Source organism: Eumetopias jubatus, unplaced genomic scaffold, assembly GCF_037043125.1.
Source record: "Eumetopias jubatus isolate StellerSeaLion01/CBP00866 unplaced genomic scaffold, mEumJub1_p1.0 scaffold_12, whole genome shotgun sequence".
NCBI classification, from domain to species: domain Eukaryota; kingdom Metazoa; phylum Chordata; class Mammalia; order Carnivora; family Otariidae; genus Eumetopias; species Eumetopias jubatus.
In genome coordinates, this window is record NW_028274818.1 from 26,928,143 (window position 1) to 26,947,374 (window position 19,232).

Below are 19,232 nucleotides of genomic sequence, written 5' to 3' on the forward strand. Positions count from 1 at the left end.
CTCCCTCTGCCCCTCCCCCTGCACGCACGTGCGCTCTCTCTCTCTAATGAATAAATAAAATCTTAAGAAAAAAAAAAATGAGCAGTGGGGAATGAGAGGAGGTCCTGGAATATGAAGCCTTATGCTTAGCTAGCACTTGCACATCCCTAGCCCTTTAGGGTGTATGCAATGCTTTCTCCTACCGTATTTCGTTTGTCCATCACAACACTCTATAGGGCAGATCAGGAAAGGTGATAATATTTACACGTTATACATGGGAACATTGAAGTTCAATAAAGATCTGCGTCATAGGTACCAACCAACTCTACATCCACCCTTTTATCCTGTGATACCACAGTGCCTCTGGAAAGTAGGGTAGAGGGGCTGAAATGGGAAATGGGAAGTTAAGGATTACAGGAGAAACGGGAGGGTTTCTCTGGGAAGTTTGTTTTCATTCCAAGGTTTCATTCAGATCCTTTCTGGGCATCCCAGCAATGGAACAGCTCTGCCAGATTTGGCTCAGAGGCTCCAGGATGCAGGCACGGGATTGCAAAATCAGACAACACAGGGGCGGGGGGGGGGGGCCAGCTTAAGGACTGGATATACCACGCTAGATGGATGCCCAGCTTCCGCATCGTGCCCTGGCCCAGGAGAGGGCTTCCTCTGGTAAAGGACAAGGGCACAGCCTTCACCATCTGGCCAGAGGTTCACTGGTAACACAGGGCTGCCCTGCAATGGTCTCCAAGGCCCCTCTCAGCTCAATTATATATGGAACCTAGGCCTTCTGTTTCTGAGGCCAGGGGTTATCTTTCCCTGCTCTCCACAGACACAAATTCAAGTTCTCTGGAACACCGTGCCATTCAGGGCTTGCTGTGGGCCCCCAGGCTCAGGACACTTGCCCTTGAGCCAAAAGGGGGTGATTCTTAGCCACTCTGCGTCCTGGACATGACTTCTCCCGAAATCCTAATGTAGTGCCGGGCACACAGTTTGTGCTCACTTCATGTTTGTTAAATGAATAAACAAACGAGCGAATGAATGACAGACTGGCTCTGGCAATCACATCAGCCTGTTCTGTCTGTCACATTACAGCGGCCCCAACCTGCTGACTCTTAGCCCCCAAATCAGAGCTCTGCAGCCAACCCAGCAGGTGGAGGAAGAAGTAGTGATCAGAGGGCTTCCCCTGCACACTTCCTCTGACCTTTCAGAGGTGCACACCCTGTGGAAAGGGCAGGGCCAGGGAGGCCCAGGCAGGGGGAAGGTTCTGCCCACCCCTCTCCAGGACTTCGGCTCCCCCTCTCAATCACCTTGCTTCTCCCAACTCCAGGCCCACTATCTGGGCGGAGCCGAGGAAAGTTCCAAGAGAGGAAACCCAGCTCCATTAGGAGCTCCACAGTGATGAGGGTGGGGCCAGCAGGACTTCTCCTGTGCATTTTCTTCAGTGCTAATGACCTTGATTGTTAAGAAAAGCAGCAACAATAACAATCATGGCACAGCACTTTTCTGGTTTCTGGCATTTTCCAAAGTGCTCCTAACACATGACCTCACCATGCTACTACACATCATCCTCGGAGGGATCGGGGTGGTTCTCCCTGTGTCTCAGGTAGAGAGATTGGGTAGTGAGGAAGCTGGGCATTGGTCTGGGTCACATGGGTGGCACTGACGGGGTCAGGGGCCCAGCCACAGACTTGGAGTGGGGAGAAGTGGGCTCTAGTTCTGGCTTGGCCTCAAACTATCAAACTCGCCTGATGTCCTTGGGTGAGTAAGTCTCCAGGTTTGTTTTCTCCCTTGCCAAAGAGGGAATTGCACCATTTTCCCAACTCTGTCAATCTCAAATGCTCTGGCTCATAACATGAACAATCCCCCCACCCTCCAGCCAAAGCCTGGTAACTAACCTCCCCTGCACCAAGGTCAGGAAGCCCCTGGAAATGTGGACGCCAGCTGTGTCTGTCCTAGCGTGCTAACAGATGTCATCTGAGTGCGTCCCACAAAGAAGGTTGTGGTACAGACGGCAGGGAGTAAACATCAAAAAAATCATCCTAATGGTCCACAAGCACCAGGAGAGCACGCCGGCAGTGGGCGGCTGCTGAGGTCAGATGCCATCCTGCCCGTGACCCGGGTGCTGGCTCAGACAAAGGCTGGAGTCATTGGGGGGGGGGGGCGTGGGCAGGGAGGAGGGGCAACAGGCAGCCTCCTTCACCTGCCAGAGCATCTGGCTCTCCAGGATGCTTGGTGTCCTCTGCCCTCTGCCGGATGCCGCAGCCGGGCTCTTCCTCCCAACCTACCTCCCCTCCCCCAACCTCTCCTCCATCAGATCTATCCTCTCTCCTCATTCAGACTCTGTTTGGCAACACCTCCTCCAAGAATAATTCCAGGTGAGCCCTGTGAAATTCGGGTCTCCACATTCTCACTAGTACCCTTCAGACCCGAGCATCACCAGGTCATGTGTCCCTGTGCCAGATGAGGCTTCAAGTGTGTGATCTTGCTCTTGTCTGCCACCAGACTGGGGGGCAGGGTAGTGAAGAATAGCATGGATGTTCCCAATTCCCTCCTTTCTGACTTTCGTCCAGCCTCAGCTCCCAAGATACGAGGCAGGGCATTCAGGACAGAGGAACAGTGCACTGTGGATGGACAGCACTCTCCTCTCTCCCCACGGGCAGCTGACCTGGCCAGTTACCAGAAAGGCTAATGTTGGAATCTCAGCCAGAGTCTGGACAAGGGTTTGGCCGATGTGTCTACCTCCAAGGCCAAAAGTCTGGATTGAGAGGGAGGGCAGGCTGGCCCAGCAGCTGGCCAAATTTCTCCAAACCCAACACACGGTTCGGATGAAAGCCTCATCTCTCTCTCCCATAGCACAGAGTGCAGTCACTGATTTCCAGTACCTGCTAATATTAGCACGAAGCTGAACCATATGAAATTGCCTTTTTTGCATCTCGGAAATTTCATATGGTTCATGGGTTCGTCTAATAACTCTGGGGATGTCATGTTCCCTAGGAGAGAGTAAACCCCCTGAAGGCTTGGACCTCTGTATCTCTAGCCAATCTTTCTTAGTTTCCGGCTTAGGACATAGCAGAAGAACATGGAAGATATTGAGTAGGGACTTCTTAAGTGAACATCCAGGCAGGTGAGGTGGGGGTATCTCAGGACCTGTCCCACTCCCAAACTCCAAGAGTAGCTATTCACAGGACAGGACTTTAGGACTCCTCACCTCTGGGCATCCTCGACAGAAGGATGGAACTTGGTTTCAGGCCGCCGTGCTACATTGTGCTAGGATCTAAGATAAAAAGAGTTTGGTTTGGGCATTGAGAATCTTACCCCTTTGTAGAAAAGGAGGCTTGACTCAGAAATGCCTTTGTCCAAGCCTGGTTTCATTTTACAGTGGGGGAGACAAAGGCCCAGAGACAGCACTGCCTTAGTGGAGGTCACACAGCAGGGAAGGGGCCAGATGACTAGTTCTCTGACTCCCAGTCCCATGCTCTTCTGGCAGGCCTGGCAGCACCCAAGAACAAACTCTGCCCTGTCTGCCCCCTTTCAACTTCCTGGCTCGTGCTCTTACAGGCTCCCTAGCAAGACAGAAGGGGAATTGACTAAAGGATCAATAGCCCTCTCCTGCATGAAAAGAGCCCTGAGTCATGCCAGGGTTTCCAGGGAGGGGAGAGAAAGGGAGAGGGAGGGAGAGAGAGAGAGAGAGAGGGAGAGAGAGAGAAGGAGAATGGCAGTCCTGGAAACCTGATCTCTCTCCAGAGCTGGTGATGATGTGGGCCACTGACAGTGCAGCCGGTACACAGTCCCTGCCAGGGGGTGGGGTGGGGGGTGTGTGGGCCCAGAAGGCCTTGCTTAGCCCAAGCATGAAGGCTTAGGACAGGCAGAGCCAGGTTCTCCCAGAATCACTGAATTATGTAATTGAGAAGGGATACGAAAGGCTGGGGAGTAACAGCCTTGGGGCTGTCGGTGGGGTCTTTCTCTCACAGCCTGGGACCCCCTCCCCCAAAAGTAGGTGGATGGTTCTAGATGCCTGCGGTTCCTAGGCTTCCTTAGCTGGCCCACAGCATGGCGGGGGGAGGGGGTGGAATGCCGGCTCTCACCTGTTGCCCCTGGCCCACCCGGCCCACCCATTGTGCCCCAGCTGCTCCCACCTGGAGGTTTGGAAAACTTGGTGCTGACAGCAGTGAGGGAGAGAATGAAGACCCCCAGGGGAAACCATCCTGTCAAGAAGCTCCCTCCCTGTGTTGTGTGGGGCTGGGGAAACCGAGAAAGGATGCTCCTGTGGGTCAGGAGTCTGGGAGATGAGAGGAGTCCAGGAACCTAGGGGTCCTTCCTGGTATTGACTTCTCTCCCCAGCTTAGTATCAGAAAAACTCCAAAACTGAAACACTGAAAAAAATAGTACAATAAACAACTCCAGACCCCTCACTGAGAATACCGATTGTTAACATTTTGTATGCAAAGTACTTACCCCCCCCACACACTATTTTTGCTAAACCATTTGACAATCACCTGCAACCACTTGGCCCCTAAATACTTCTGCATACTCTCTAAGGATAAGCATATTCTCCTACAAAACCATTATCATTACCATTACGACACCTTCCACAATTAATAATTACATATCATCTCATATCTGTATTAAAATTTGTCCAATTGTCCCGGGATGTCTCTTACGGTCTTTTTTTTGACCCAAGATCCATTTAAGGTTTATTCATGGCCTTTGGCGATAATGTTTCTTTAGCTTCTTTACACCTAGCCTGGCTTCTGCCTCCTTGCCCTTCTCCCTTAGCACACAATTTCAATGTTTCTCCTAATGACATTCACTTTTTTCAAGCCTCAGTCAGCTGTCATGCGGAATGGCTCAAATTCTAGATTCGTTTCTTGTCTCCTCATGGTTAGATTCCAGATAAACATTTTTGACAGGAATATAGGTGACATGGTTGCACATCCAGCGCATCAGGAGGAACTCAGGCTGGGTGGTCCCACTATGGCTGATGTTTGGTCACTTGGTTAGGGTGGTCAGTGCTGAATCTCCCCGTTGTAAAGACAGGTTTTTCATTTTGCAAGGAGTAAGTAATCCATGAGGTGATAGGCGTTGAGATCAGCCTTTCACCCAATGGTTTTAGCGTTCATTAGTAAGCCTGGCGTGAACCAGCTATTACATGAGGGGCCGCAAACTGGTAAATGTCAAGTTCTCTCAGTGCCTCCACCTTTCATCAGCTGGCATCTCTGTGCTAAGAGTTTTTCCTCCCTGTTCCACTTTAACTGTCAGAATGGAGTCGTGGCATCTTTTATTCAGTGTCTCACAATCTATTACTGTTATTCTTTTCATTGCTCAGCGTGTCCTGAAATTGTGCTGTGGGAGCTTCCTGAAGCCAACTCCTGTGTCCTTTGGCCATGAGCATGGTCTAGCTTTCTGACATCACATGATTCATGTGTACTTCCCCAGTCCCACACTTAGAACCCGCCATTTCTCCAGGGAGCACTGCTTTGGTGGTCCTTAGAAAGAAACATCTGGGCATGAGACGTGTACACCACTACCGGGTAGCTTTGCTTCTAGACCCTTCCAGGGAATAGACCTAGGAGATAAAGGATCACAGGGTTCTGCCTCACCTTCCCTGGTTCTGTATTTTTGTCTCTCTTCTTCCATAGTGAAACCCTGATTTCCAGAGCTACCAATATCATTACTCATTGGATCTAGCCTACAATAAACAAAAAACTGTTTCCAATTTCTGACACCAACAACCGTGACTAATAACACAATGATAAAGTTCAAGATTTTTTTTGTAGTTCTTTTTATCCCGAGAACATACCTTCCACTAAGAGTCAAGGCATTAAACTAAAAAAATTAATTGAATTAATTATTTTCCTTGAAGAGTAATCAAACTGATATTCAGTTAGGTTCACTGTTTCTGTTGTGGTTGGCTTTGGGGTTTGCGGTTTTCTTTCTTTTGGATCTAATTTAAATCTAATTTAAACCCAAAACCGTCTAAAAAAGTATAAACAGTAAAGTTTCATGCCCGTCTCTATCTTCTCTACCTTGTTCCCACCCACTCTATAGGTAACCATTTAAATTAATTTCTGGTTTATCCTTTGCGTGTGTGTGTGTGTTTGCAAAAAAACTCTTACTTCTCCTGCTTTCTCAGCTCAAAGGTGGCATACAATATGCACTCTTTTGCATCTTGCATCTTCCATTTAACATATCCTAGAAATCACATCACATCAGTTCACAGGGCTCCTACTTTTTTTGGCTGCATAGTACTCCATGGTGTGGATGTACTGTTGTTCATTCAGCCAGTCTGTTAAAGATGAGCATTGGGGAGTTTCCAGTGATTTCCTTTCCTGTTACAAATACGCGTTAAAGAATCACCTTGTGCATATGTCTTCTTGTATCTGTGAATGTGCATCTTCTGGATAAATTCCTAGAAGTAGGACTGCTGGGTAAATGCATATGCTGTTTTGTTAGATATTGCTAGCTTGCCCTCTGGAGGAGTTGTACTGGTTTGCACTTTTAGCACTGATTTTGCAACCTAGGTGGATCCTGCTAGAGGTGTTCTGAGCTGAGAGCTTCCCCGAGCCTGTATCTGAGAGTCCTTGACCTCCCCACCAGTAAACACACTACCTCACACTCCCCGTGCCCTAGTGATCGGGCAGGAAGGCAAGAGCAAAGGGGTCTCACTGATTCCACTCTAGTTCATCATTCTGAATTGTCCCAGAGCTTTCTGTACTTCACTTGGGAAATCAGAGCACAGAGAAGTGATGGGGCTGAAAACTTCAGCCAGAGAGGAATTAGTGTGGCGAAGGCAGTAGAGAGGAGGGATCCTTGCCCCTTGATGCCTCGATTCTCACCTCCCTTTTCTCTCCTTTGGCCTTTCCACTATCCCACCCTCCACCCGCTCCCCAACACAAATTGGCTCCAAAGGCTCCTCTGCTGACCCGGAGCCCTTGGCTCTGGTCCTAACTGGATCCTGCCTGGTTTCCCTCCTCAGGCCACATTCCTGTGGGCTGAACACAGAGGGCTGGCTTAAGGTGGAGGCAGAATTCAAAAGTCCCTGTCATTTCTCTTTTAACATGTGCAGAGGAAGTAAGTCAGTGGAGCAAGGCTGGCTCATACATGGGAAAGAGGAAAGAGGGGACAAAGAGAGATGTTGGGAGAGGAAGCACAAAACATTCCGCACAAGACTTGGCGACTCCAGCCCCAGGAGCTGCTTTCTTTCTATGACCTGCTCTACAAAAAGGGGAAAGGGGAAATGAGCAGGGGAAAGGATGTCATCCCAGTTTGACCAAATACCAATTGGGGATGATGGGAATCAACAGGGACCTGGGCTGGGAAGGGAGCTCTGTCTGAGGGATAGGCTGGGGGGGGGGGGGGCGGGAAGACATCAAAGGGCTGGAAGAATTCCTCCAGGGAAAGCAGTGAGGCCCCAGGGCAGGGCATTCCTTTTCAAGGTCAAACCAAACACCTGGGTCAACCTAAGCCAAACATTATACTTACGGTCCTGGGGAGCCAGAACGACCACCTTCCTTTCCTCCCTCCAAAGGTTCATAGATCTGGAAGGCCCTAAATGGGCAGGGCTTATCCATATCTTTGGGTGCTTGGTCCCAGACCAAGAACACAGACAAAAAAAGAGTAAAGGGCCCATGAGGATTACTGAGAGCAGCTAAATTCTTGAAATAGAGGCAGTTTCCTGTAGAATGCTGAGTAGCTGACAGGTGGCAGCTGAGTCAGGGCTGGGCCTAGTAGCCCCAGGGCCCCTCTTCCTCTGAGGACCCTCCAGCCAACACCGGGGAAGAGTGAGCCTCCCTAATATCTTTGCTCAGGGACCGCCAACCCTCCACGCCGCCTTACTTCTTCCAGCACTCACCCCTTGGGCAAACTAACTGCTCCCCTTCTGCCCGTACCCGGGCATTCCCATTTTGACTTTGTTCTGACACCAAACACCAAAGAAATCGGACAAACCTGACTCAGCCACTCCCTCCCACCATCACAGTGGGTGCAGGCTTTCCATTGTGCGGAGGGGAACTGAAGCCCACATCAGCCCGGAGGAGGGTGATTCTCAGGCTCTCCCAGAATGTCCCTTCCTTCTTTCAGCAAACGTTGACCAAGCACCTTATGACCTGTCAGGTACTGTGTTAGGCGCCGAGAGTCCCGGGGCTAAGACTGCGCCTCCTCCTTCGATCCAGCCTCGAATCCAGACTTGCCCTTGAATCCAGCCAGGGACACGGAGGTGGCACCGGGCCGGGGAGGGGCCGGGGAGGGGCCGGGGAGGGGGCCGGAGGCTCAGCGCAGGCCGGGAGGCGGCAAACCTGGGCTTGGCCGCTCGAGCGCCTCCCGCGCGGAGTACTCGCGGGAAGGCAGAGCCAGGGGGCGGAGCCGAGCTGCGGGAGAGGCCGCGACGGGGCGGGGCGCCGGCCGCACAGAGCCCGGAGGCCGCGGGTTTGCAGCAGCCCCGGCGGGAACCGAGAGGAGGTGCCCCCGCCGGCCCCGCCCCGCGACTCCAGGCCTCGGCGGGGTGGGGGGGATAGGGGAGCCGGCGCCTCGGCGCGCGCTAGATAGGGACCTACTTCTCGGGGAGAAGCCCTCCCCGAACCCACCAGAACCTACCCCTAGTCAGAGCACCGAAAATAGGAAGGCCAACCGCTGGGATGGTGGGATTATGGGCCCCCACGGTGGCAGGGCGCGCGGGGGGAGGGGTGATTTCGGGGTTGTACCTCAGCAAGATGGTGGCAGGGAGGATGGGGCTCCCCAGCAGGAGCAAAGAAATGGATTCCCCTCCCCCTTTCCTACAGAACAAGGGCATGGATCCTGTCTTGGGTCCCCTGCCCACTGGGGAAGGCCTCGTTCCATTCTCCATCAGAAGACAAGGAGGGAGAAGCTGCCTGGCCTTGGGGTGCAGTCAGATCAATCATCCAAAGCCTCAAAATGAAAATTGGTTCCCGTTGCTTCCTGGGCCCCCATTTAAGCTCTCCTCCAAAAGCCCTTTGCTTCCTTCTTTCCAGTTGCTAAGCTCCCACCTTTACCACCCCTCCAACCAAACCAGCTGGGGCAGAAGGCAGGTGCTTCCTCCCCCCTCCCCCGACTGACCCCGCTGATCGGTCAGCTTCAGGCCCAGGACCCACCTCCCAGAGCCCGCTCCCCATGCCACCACCCCTAGGCTACAGGGACCCAGGCTCACTGAGCCATCGGAGCCACCACCTCTTCCTGCCCCACTCCTCCTCCACCTTCCCCCAGCCAGCCCGTCCTGACCACCTAGGGCCCCCCTCCACGGCCTGTCCCGGCCTAGGATGATCCTGGTCTCTTCCCTTCCTTCCGCGGAAAGAGGGCCGGCGCTGAAGGGGCTGGAGGGGGCCTCGGAATAGGAAGGGCAAGAAGGGGCAGCTCTGGGGAGGAGCTCCAGGAGGGAGGGGAGGATCTGCAGCCTCCCAGCCAGACACCCCACCCAGAGGAGGAGATGGCGCTGTAGCCCGGGATTCACTTCCCCTCCCCCGCCGCGTCAGTTGCGTGCCCGCGATTTCTCCATCTGACATCCCCCCTACCAGGCCAGCCGGCGCCGACACCGCGTCTGCAAGTTGTTGTAAGTCCGGCAGGAATGCCCGGGGGAGGTGCCTCTGGCCAGCAGAGTGCCCACTCGCTCCCAGGATGCGCAAGCCACTCCCGCGTCGCCCCCCCCCCCCCACGCAGCTGGAGAAGAGCGGTGGGTCCTTCGGAGACACGGGGGAGCGCCTGAGGCGGGCCTCGCCTTGGGGAGGGTGCCAGCCGGCCTCCTCCACCCCAAGAGCCAGCCAAGTATGTGAGGGAGCGAACGTGTGCAGGAGAGCGGGAGGGACCATCATTTCCAGCTCTTCTGCAAGACGGCGCAGTGGCCCAGGACGCTCGGGGGACCCTCCCCAGGATGCCCGTGACCAACCCCCAACCGCTCAACGCTCACCAGCCCCACAGGCACCAGCCTCGGAACTGCAAACTTTCTAACTTCACCCCCTGCTCTTTCCTCCCCTTTGGGACCAGAGATGTGTGGGGCGGTGCCCTCAGAGACACTCATACAGTTGGTTCTTGACGCTCGGCGCACACTCAACAACAGTGGGGCGAGGGAACTCCCAGCTTTTTCCACAGCTAATTATAGACGTGAAAGTCTGAGGATGTTTTTCAAGCGGCAGAGAAACTGCTGAGGTTTCTCTACATAGCTAAAGAAATTTAATTTGTGCACTCCCCTTCCCCAGCCCCCAACTTCTCCGACGTCCGCCCCCCCCCCCAGTGAGCCCCTCATTGCAGCCCCTCCCTCCTGTTGAAAATTTCTTACTCGGTCCTTTTTTTTTTTTTTTTTCCATCTCTCTTTGGGGCTTTGGAGAAAGGGAACAGACGCGGAAAATATTTTTGCAACAGTTTTCCATTCTGCGTCTCATTCCCAAGCCAAGGGGGGGGGGGGAGGGCAGGAACGGATGGGGGGAAATAAATGCTTTTTCCAAAAGCTCAGTTTGGGTGTGAAAAAGACGGTGCCTCCATTTCCCTACCCCCGCGGCCCAGGAATGACAAAAACTAGGAAAAGAGAAAGAAATCACTTGTTTGATTATTCGGTCCCTCAGAAAGGAATCTAGGAAATACGGTGTTTGACAAATCTGTGCGCACACACACAGAGACGCTCACAGACACACACACTCCAAACCCAGTCGCAAGAAACATGCTAGGCAGAGGAAATTCGGGGAGTTTTAGAAGCCATTGAGAGCAAAGAAAGAAACAAAGTTTGCAAATCGCGAGTCAATTCATTCTCTGCAAGCCTACCTCTCTTTCTAGCAAAGATCCAGGCTTCTCCAAGCGGGACTCTCCCTCCGGGTTTCCATGGACGGGGTAGGGTGGGGGTGACCACCCACCGGTCTCCCCAGTGTGGCAACCACGCTAGAGATGCTGCCTCTGCCCTCTCGCCTTTCCAGCTACGGCCAGGGAGTGGGCTGGGTCTCCTCCCCCGGCCCTCCCAAAGGGAAGGACCTCTCAGGTTCCTGGAAGAAAATGGGTTCAGGGGAGCTGGACGGGTGTCTCTGGCCTTGCTCTCCTCGGAGGGATGGTTCCCCAAGAAGTTCGTGCTCCCCCCCCCTCAACCCCCAGCTTTGGACGGTCTCAACAGCAGAGGTTTCTTAAGAAAATGCTTGTCATGGCAACAGCTCCAGCCAACTCGGGCCAGACTCTTGCTCACCAGCTCTCCGGGAGCAGTGAGGGAGGAGAAGGGGGAGGAGCGAGAGCTGGAGCGGAGGTGGGGCTTGGCTGGAGGCCAGACCATTACTCTACTGTTAAGGTGGCCCGATTTCGAGCTGCCACTGCTTCCTGGTTCGTCTTAAGGGGGAATGGAGAAATGGAGGGGAGGAATCCTCTCTTCTCTCTGGTTTCCTCCCCGCCCTTGCTGTCACGTGTGGGAAGGAAAGTAGGGTGGGGGGTGGAGGTGGGGAGTGGATGTGGGTGGCGGTATTCAACCGTTGCTGGGTGGAGGGAAAAAAGGAAGCTTCTGCTGGCTGTTGGCTTCCTGCGGCTCCTAAGGGCCTCTCAACCTCTTACTCACTTAGACCCAGGACCCAGAAACCCAAGGTGTCTGTGGCACCTTGCGCCACCGGCCCCCACCCTCCTGCCCCTGTCTGAATAGGGGGCCTCCTGGAGGAGAAGGAATCGCTTTGGATGCACACAAGTACACAGCTTTGCTTACAGACAAATCTTAGCACACACCTCCTCACCCAGACTTGACACACACAATCCTAGGTCGTATTTTGCTCCCTCTTGCCTCCGTACCTACCAGGGACCCACCCACGGTGTATGATAATAGCTGCTTTCTTATGAGCCCTACTATGTGTGGGCTAAAGCAGAAAAGCTTTGTTTGTATATATGGTCTCATTTCCAATGCTCATGGCAGTCTTGGCAGGTACTTATTATTATCCTCATTTCAGAGTTGAAATTGAGGATCAGTGGCTGGCCCAAGGTTATACATCTGGCTAATGACAGAGCCTGGATGCAAAGCCAATCAGACTGACTCCAAAGTCCAAGGATTTTCCTGTGCTTGTGTCCTACTCCGACACACATTTCTTTTCATTTGCCCTCACTCAGGCATCTGTGAGCACTTATACACAGCCTATAAATTGTTAATCACACCTCCACAGCCACACCCCCACCAGCATTGTGCAAGAGTACCACCCATAGCTTTTGCCTGGATTTTGATTGTGGCTTTCAAGTACAAACATGCACCATCGACTGATTCACACAACAAATCTACATTGACTGATGTATTCCCACACCTACCTCAGCACACCACTCATTCGTATTCATATGCTTCTGGAAGGCACGTTAACCTACACAGGTTAAGGTTATCAACTGTGCAGTGAAGAGGGTGACCTACCAGAACTTCAGGGTTTGGGAAGAGGCTTCTTAGATCCTTCCAGCCTAACCCAGCCCTTCACACCATGCCTGTCCTGCTTTGCATACTGTCCCCCCTGCCCCAGGACGGAGAACCATAGGCACATGGAGAAACAGACTTGTGAACTGGGCTTCTAGAGTCTACTTTCCTTCTGCCCCTTAGCATCCTCTCCAATTGCCTAACATTTGGGTCCTTTTCTCCTCTCTTTGTCTTCCTATCCCACTGTTTCTTAGGAAATCATCTGCATCCTATTTCTAACCTCGGGGAAAGTTAAACAGATAAAAGGAAGGAAACTTTTTTAGATTAGTTACACTGGGCTCAGAACTTAGAGCTCCCCCAAGGTGGTGCTGGAGACTGCCTGCCGCCACCTATCTTGGGAGCCAGGTCCAAAAGAAGCCTCTGCCTGTCCTGTGCCTCCCCTCTCCTGCCCAGTTGGTAGAAGGTTGCAGGGGTGTTGGGGGGGTTTTAGGGTCACCTTCTACAGAAGCCATCCATGGGCTTCTTTTCCAAGTTTCACCCTCCTTGGCGCTTAGAGGACACCAAGGGTGAGATTTGTTCTCATTCACTCCCCGCCCCCCTCCCAACTTCTTTGGTGCCTCCCACCCCACTCCATGGGGCATTTCCTTGGAAGACCTGCTGGCAAGGATAAGGTCCATACCTTGTTAGAGTTTGGAAAGTCCTGCGAAAATGTCAGCTTCAGGAGCCGAGATGGGTTGTTGGGGAAGACATGCGAATGGAAGGAAAGGAATCCGCAGAACAGAGCTTCAGATTTAATGGCTTGTCAGGCTCCCTGCTGGATTGCAATAACTTGACATTTTGGAGCCCAATGAGTGTCAGTTGCATCTTTATCATGAGAAAGCCGGGCTCCAGAATGGTGCTTTAAATGTATTAAAGTATATTTTAAGCTTGTGTCTGCAGTGGCTGTGCGTGGAAGCATTGCCCAACTGTTCAGTAAACTTGTCTTGGAGGAGTAACAATTTAGGCCAGATGTGTGGTCCCATTAAAGGAGAAGTCTACTTTGGCTGCCTGGCATGTGGGGGCTGAGACATGATGCCAGTTCCTAGCTGGTGAGTATGTGAAAGGCAAGATCCTCTCTTCAAACTCCCTGGGTTCCGGGGAGACCTGTTCTGTGGGCGAGGTGCTGCCCAGGAGGCTCTGATGTGTGTCCCACCTCTGGCCGGCTGGGATTCCTGGGCAGGCCAGGAATATGGCTTCCATGGCAGCCATCAGGTAGGTCCTCCCTTCTCTCAGAGCCCAGGGCTCCCTCTGCCCGGGGAAGGGGTGGTGGGATGAGAGAAGAGGAACCCTCCACCCCATTCCAGCCCTCAGCCCTGTGGAGGCAGGAGGGAAGGATGTGAGACATGGGTCAAGGTGACTTTAGGGGCCTTTAGCCGCAGACTTATCTCTACACCTGAGCCAGCCACCGAAACCTGTGTTTTCTGCAAACCCAGAAACCTCGGTGCCTTGTTTCTTCCAGCAGCAGGCTTGAGGTCTTGGGTGTGGGGAGGACCCGCATACGTGTTTAACAGAATAGGCTCCTCTGGCCTCTTGGGAGCTCCCTCTTGAGTTCCCCAGATCCCACTTGCTGATTCTCCTCAACGCCTTTGAATGCAAACTGCATCTCTCCCTCCTGGGGGTATCTGCTGTTTCGCCTGTCCAGAACAGCCACCATTCTCCCCACACCCACACCCGCTTCTTTAAGACAGTCTTTCTCCTCACTGTTAACATGGGAACTGTCAGTTTATTAGAGGTCCCACCCCTACTTGGCCCAAACTGAGCCAATTACATCCTTTCCTGGAATTTTTGAACTTAGGACCACAGAAAGAACAAGGGTTGCTTACCTCCAGCAGCGGACACTGTGAGGAGCGAGGCTCTGGAATTATCAGCAGCCATGTTACCTGCGCACGGAAGAACGCTGACGGTGGGAAAGAGGAAAGCTTTCGTGGGGAGCGAGGCTGAGAGGAGAGGTGGAGAGTGAGTCCCTGGCAACATGTGAGTCAACCGTACCTCATAGCCTACTGTGCCCTTGCCGTTCCTACAAATGAGTTGGTTACACGACTCATTATGCATGTATAAGCTACGCTGAATTGGGTTTTTTGGTCCCTTGTACGAGGTAATATAGAAAGTAATATAGAAACCCTTCGAGCTGCTACCTACCATTTAGGTACACTCATTTCAGTGAATTTTATTCATTCATTTTATTCATTACTGGATACCTACTATTCAATTCAGGACGCCTTTCTTGACTGTCTACTGCTTCGACATCCACTGGGCCCAGACAAGATGTACAGAGATAATAAAGCTTATGGTTTAGTGGAGGAAAAAGATAAATTCATAGCACAAGTAACCATAATAGAAGGTGTTATAATTATTCTTTGAAACATATTTACTGAGTGCTTACTATATGCTAGGTAATGCATGTTAAAGAGTGAAGTACGAAAATACAGTAGTCCTCCCCCCCCTTTTTTTTTTGAAGGTTTTATGTATTTGACACAGAGAAAGAGAGAGAACGCGAGCAGGGGGAGCGGCAGGCAGAGGGGGAGGGAGAAGCAGACTCCCCGCTGAGCAGTTAGCCTGACCTGGGGCTCAGTCCCAGGACCCTGGGATCGTGACCTGAGCTGAAGGCAGACGCCTAACCAACTGAGCCACCCAGGCGCCCCACAGTAGTCCGTCCCCCCCACCCCCCGCCCCACTTATCCCTCAGGGAATACATTCTAAGACCCCCAGTGGATACCTGAAACCTTGGATAGTACTGAACCCTATATATGTTATGTTTTTTCCTATGGGCACCTTCCTACCTACGTACCTATGATAAGTTTAATTTGTAACTTAGGCACAGTAAGAGATTAGCAGCAATAACTACCATATTTCCATGGATACTCCAGGGAACGGCTACTTCCGACAGGAATGTTAGAAGGCTCTAGAAAGGAGATGGTATTTGGAGGTACCTGAAAAACCTGGAAGAGCAAGCTTTAATCTGTTTTGGAGGGGTGAGTGGGGTGGAGCCGTGAGGGTAATGGCATGAGCAAAGGTACAGAGGTAAGAAGGATGGAGTGAAGCCTGGGGGGCTGGACTACCGAGGGCACTGAGTGACCCCCCCAGTTCTGTTTGAGCAGGCTCGCTGTGGCAGTGGTGTGGAAGGTAGATTGGAAAGCTAGGTGGCAGGCAGGGATGATCCGTGCCCAGTGCGATGCTCGGCAGTTTCATATAGTTGTATAAAACACAGTCTTTGTCTTCTCGAAGCCTCCCATCTAGTTGTGGAGACACATGAAATAGATAACAACAGGGGTGCGTCGGTTGAATGTCTGACTCTTGGTTTTGGCTTGGGTTGTGATCTTAGGTTCTTGGGATGGAGCCCTGTGACAAGCTAAGCAAGGAGCCTGCTTAGGTTTCTTGCTCCCTCTCCCTCTGCCCCTCCCCCTCGCACAGACGCACTCTCTCTCTCTCAAATAAAAAATAAACCTAAAAAAAAAGAGGTAACAAAACACTGTGGGATCATGTCTAAAAGGATCTAGATGAAAAAATCCGAAGACAGCTTAGTGAAGGGGAAGCTGAAGATGGGCTGGAGCTTTTGGGGGATGGCTTCTTCCAGTTGGTGGGGCTCCAGCTGGACTTTGAAATTCTTCCCAGTGTCTCTCTTCCCACTCCCGTGCAGAGGAGTCTGGTGATGGCTGAAGGCAAGCTGTTTATCCAAGCAACATCTGCCCCCATGCCTCTAGTCCTTGTCATACATAACCCCGGGCAAGGGGAGGAAACCGGATCCAGGAAGACAGAGCTGGGGAAACTGATATAGCCACAGGTTGGCCCTAAAGGCTCGGGGACAAGCATGCCCCCATGGGGACTGGGGGTAAGAGGGATAGGCAGACATCGAGCCAGAAGTCCATAAAATTGGCGTGGGCCAAGATGACAGAGATAAAAGGAGGCTGCAACTAGGTAACAGCCAAGGTTCAGCCCCCAAGATGATAGATAATACAATCAAACCGCTCACTCTTGAGTCTGTGGCGAGGGTTGCTCCAGGAACCAGATGGGGAGCACTCTGCTCCTGGAAGACAATAGTGGCTTCAGTGGGGAGGGTCCAAGGGCGATAAGGACGGGCAGCTCTGGCTGTACGTGTGTGAGCGAGGAGCGAATCTCAGCCGCTGTCTCAGCGGCCAGCCGGGGCCATCCTTCCCCTGCAGGAACCTTGCTGGGTCCTCCACAGGAGGCCTGGCTTCCGGCTCACCCCCTTGCTGAGTGCGGGTGCTCATCCCCACCGACAGGCAGCAATTTCATTTTTCCCACTTCCTGCAGTTCCTGTGGAGAGGACTGGATGGGACAGCCTTTACTGAGGTCCTTAGAAAGCGTGGCGTCTGAATTGCATGGGTGAGGTGCAGAATTAAATCAGAGCACACTTTCTCTGCTGGCTTGGAGGAGTTGGTCTCAAAGGATCGCCAATCGCTGTCACCACAGAGGTCTTTGTGGCTCAGTTGTATTTGTTGGGGTTTTGGTGTTTTGGTGTGTTGACGGTTTCAGGCTCTGATGCTGGCAATCACCAGGGTTAGTAGGGGTGCCGGGAACTCCATTGTACCAGACGAGGTTGGGCAGAGCAGTGTTGGGGGGAAGGCACTGGCCCTGGGCAGTGGGAGTATGTTCACAGAGGGAAAGCCTGTCAGACCATGTGCTCCTGGGAGGAAGGGACTGTCTCCCTCATTTCTGCATCCCCAGTGATTTAGCACCTCTGGGATGTCTGGCGGGGGTGGGGGGGGGGCATCCTGCGAAATGAAGGAATACAGAATCTCATGTGGGAAAGCCAGAACCTGCGGAGGTGAGGGCCAGAAGTGGGGTGTTTTTGTTTGTTTGTTTGTTTGTTTGTTTTGGATCTGTGGCCTTTGAGGATATGCAGAATCAGTTTGATTTACCTGGGAGCCTATTTTGCTGTTCCAATTTTATTCTGGTTCAATTGTTTTGGAGGCTGTAGTGGTTTGGTGTTAATTTCACTTTGAACTCATTAACTAGGTTTGTGCTTTTTTTTTTTTTAACCCAAGTTTGATTCGTGATTTGTTTTTCTAACAAAATATCTGTCTTTCATTTGTTTCAGTGTATAACAAATTAGTGCACAGCAACTTTAAAAATAGTTTTGGGTTAATGGCTATGCTCAGCAGAGCTGAGGGAGTGAGTGTGGAAAGAAGGAAACAAATGATGGCTTTTGAATTTAATTTTTAATCCTAATTAGAGTGTCAGCAATGCCTTAAGTGCTCATTAAGTTTCAAATGCAGATCAAAGAAAAGCCAACTGCTAGGATTCATCCTGGCCCCCGTGCCAGACAGGAGGAGTTTCCGGTTGGCCCCATCTCCTAGGTCCTCCACTCCAGAGCCTCCACTGACTCGTCTGTGTTTGTAGAGAACTTCGCAGTTTACAAAGTGCCTTTTCTATGTGGAATATTTAATTTGACCCTTGCAATAATCCTATATGGTAGGGAGAATGGGGTGTGAAGGTATTATTCCCATGCTGCAGCTGGGGAAACTGAGGCTCGGACAGGTTGATGGAACTGCTTGAGATCGCCACACGATTCATTTGGCAGGCAGGAATAGAACAAAGGTCCTCTGACGGCTGGTCCAGGGCTCTTCTCCCCTACTTGGAGCTGACGAGCTCCCTCACCTTGCACAGCTCAAGCGGGTTCTGCAGGCTTCAGGATCCATAGACTGGGGGAGTGTTGGGGAGACCTGGGGAGAGCAGCCCTGCTGGGAGGGGCTGCAGGAAAGGGGAGGCAGCAGTGGAATCTGCCTCCATTTCAAGAACTGGATTCTAGCCCTTCTGGTTCATTCTCAAGCTGAGACTGGATCCTGGATTCCTTCACCTTCTCACCTGGGGAGGACCACAGGAGATGGGCCCTTACAGAAACCTAGAGTGGGATTGGCTTTGTAGAAGAGGCTCGGGCATCTGGCACCTTCAGTCTTTCCCATTATTTAAGTAGCTCCTTAGCCCCCATCTCCATGACTCCTTGAACCAAGGCTTCCCACTGGGGCCTGGGCAAATGCTTGCGTTGGGCACTTACCTTTCAGTCACTCATTCAACTATTATTTATTGAGCCCTACTATATGCCAGACAATGGGCAGGCCACTTTTCCTGCATTATCTCCTTTCGCTCTGGCAGTCCTAAGAAACAGGTGTCATTACACTGGTTTCCGGGGAAATGGGAGGGCTGATGACCAGTAAGTCACAAAGCTGGGGCCAGCTGTCATCGTTCTGACTCTGCCCCGCCCCTCTGTGCTGTTTGAAAATAAAGAACAGACGTGGAGAGGGGGTGGTATCCAGGCCCAACCCAAAGACAGGGAGGAGGTATTTTAAATGTCTGGCTAGTCTGTGTGTCCATCTCAGTTGAAGAGCTTCCAGAAGGCAGGAACTGAGGATGGCAGAAATGTCTGTGGCCCCTGCAGAGGCTTTAGCAGAGGAAGAAGAAGGAGGGAAGCAGATAACTACTTTCTGTATTTAACCTAGGAAGTAGGAAGGGGTGGGGAGAGGAGAATGGGCAAATGGAGGGGCAGACCCAAGTGTGAAGGGAAGGGTAGTGAGAGCTGGGGCCAGGAATCTTTTAACAAAAACCGCTCACTTCCCAACAGCTGTCTGTCTCGCTCCGCTCCCTACCCCTGGAGAAGTTGGCACCCTCTGCTCCGGGGAAGTCACTCCGTCTGTCTGTCTGTCTGTATCCCTCCCTCGAAGCAGACCTGCCTAAGACTCAACAGGTAGAGAACACTCTTCCTTAAAATCGCCCTGAGGAGACTGCTGCCTTCTTGGGTTACACATTCCTGCTTTTATCTTTAAGAAGCCAGCACATTCTTCAGAAGGTCTAACGTGAGCTCTTCTTACCGAAAATTCTGACAGGCACCCACCAGAAACAGAAA

General features: G+C 52.1%; 1 protein-coding gene across 4 annotated transcripts in view; it reads right to left on the reverse strand.

Moving 5' to 3' along the window:
• The window catches only part of ATP2B4 (ATPase plasma membrane Ca2+ transporting 4), a 94,787-nt gene extending 83,638 nt beyond the window's left edge, over nt 1-11,149 (reverse strand). For 3 of the 4 annotated variants that reach the window (XM_028120337.2, XM_028120340.2, XM_088016947.1), the window contains exon 1: nt 10,741-11,149. The gene's annotated coding sequence lies outside the window, so the exon portion shown is untranslated. Of the gene's footprint in view, nt 1-9,500; nt 9,534-10,740 lie in introns of those variants that run through there. The other variant, XM_088016946.1, reaches the window with a different exon arrangement.
• Between the last annotated feature and the right edge of the window lie 8,083 nt (nt 11,150-19,232).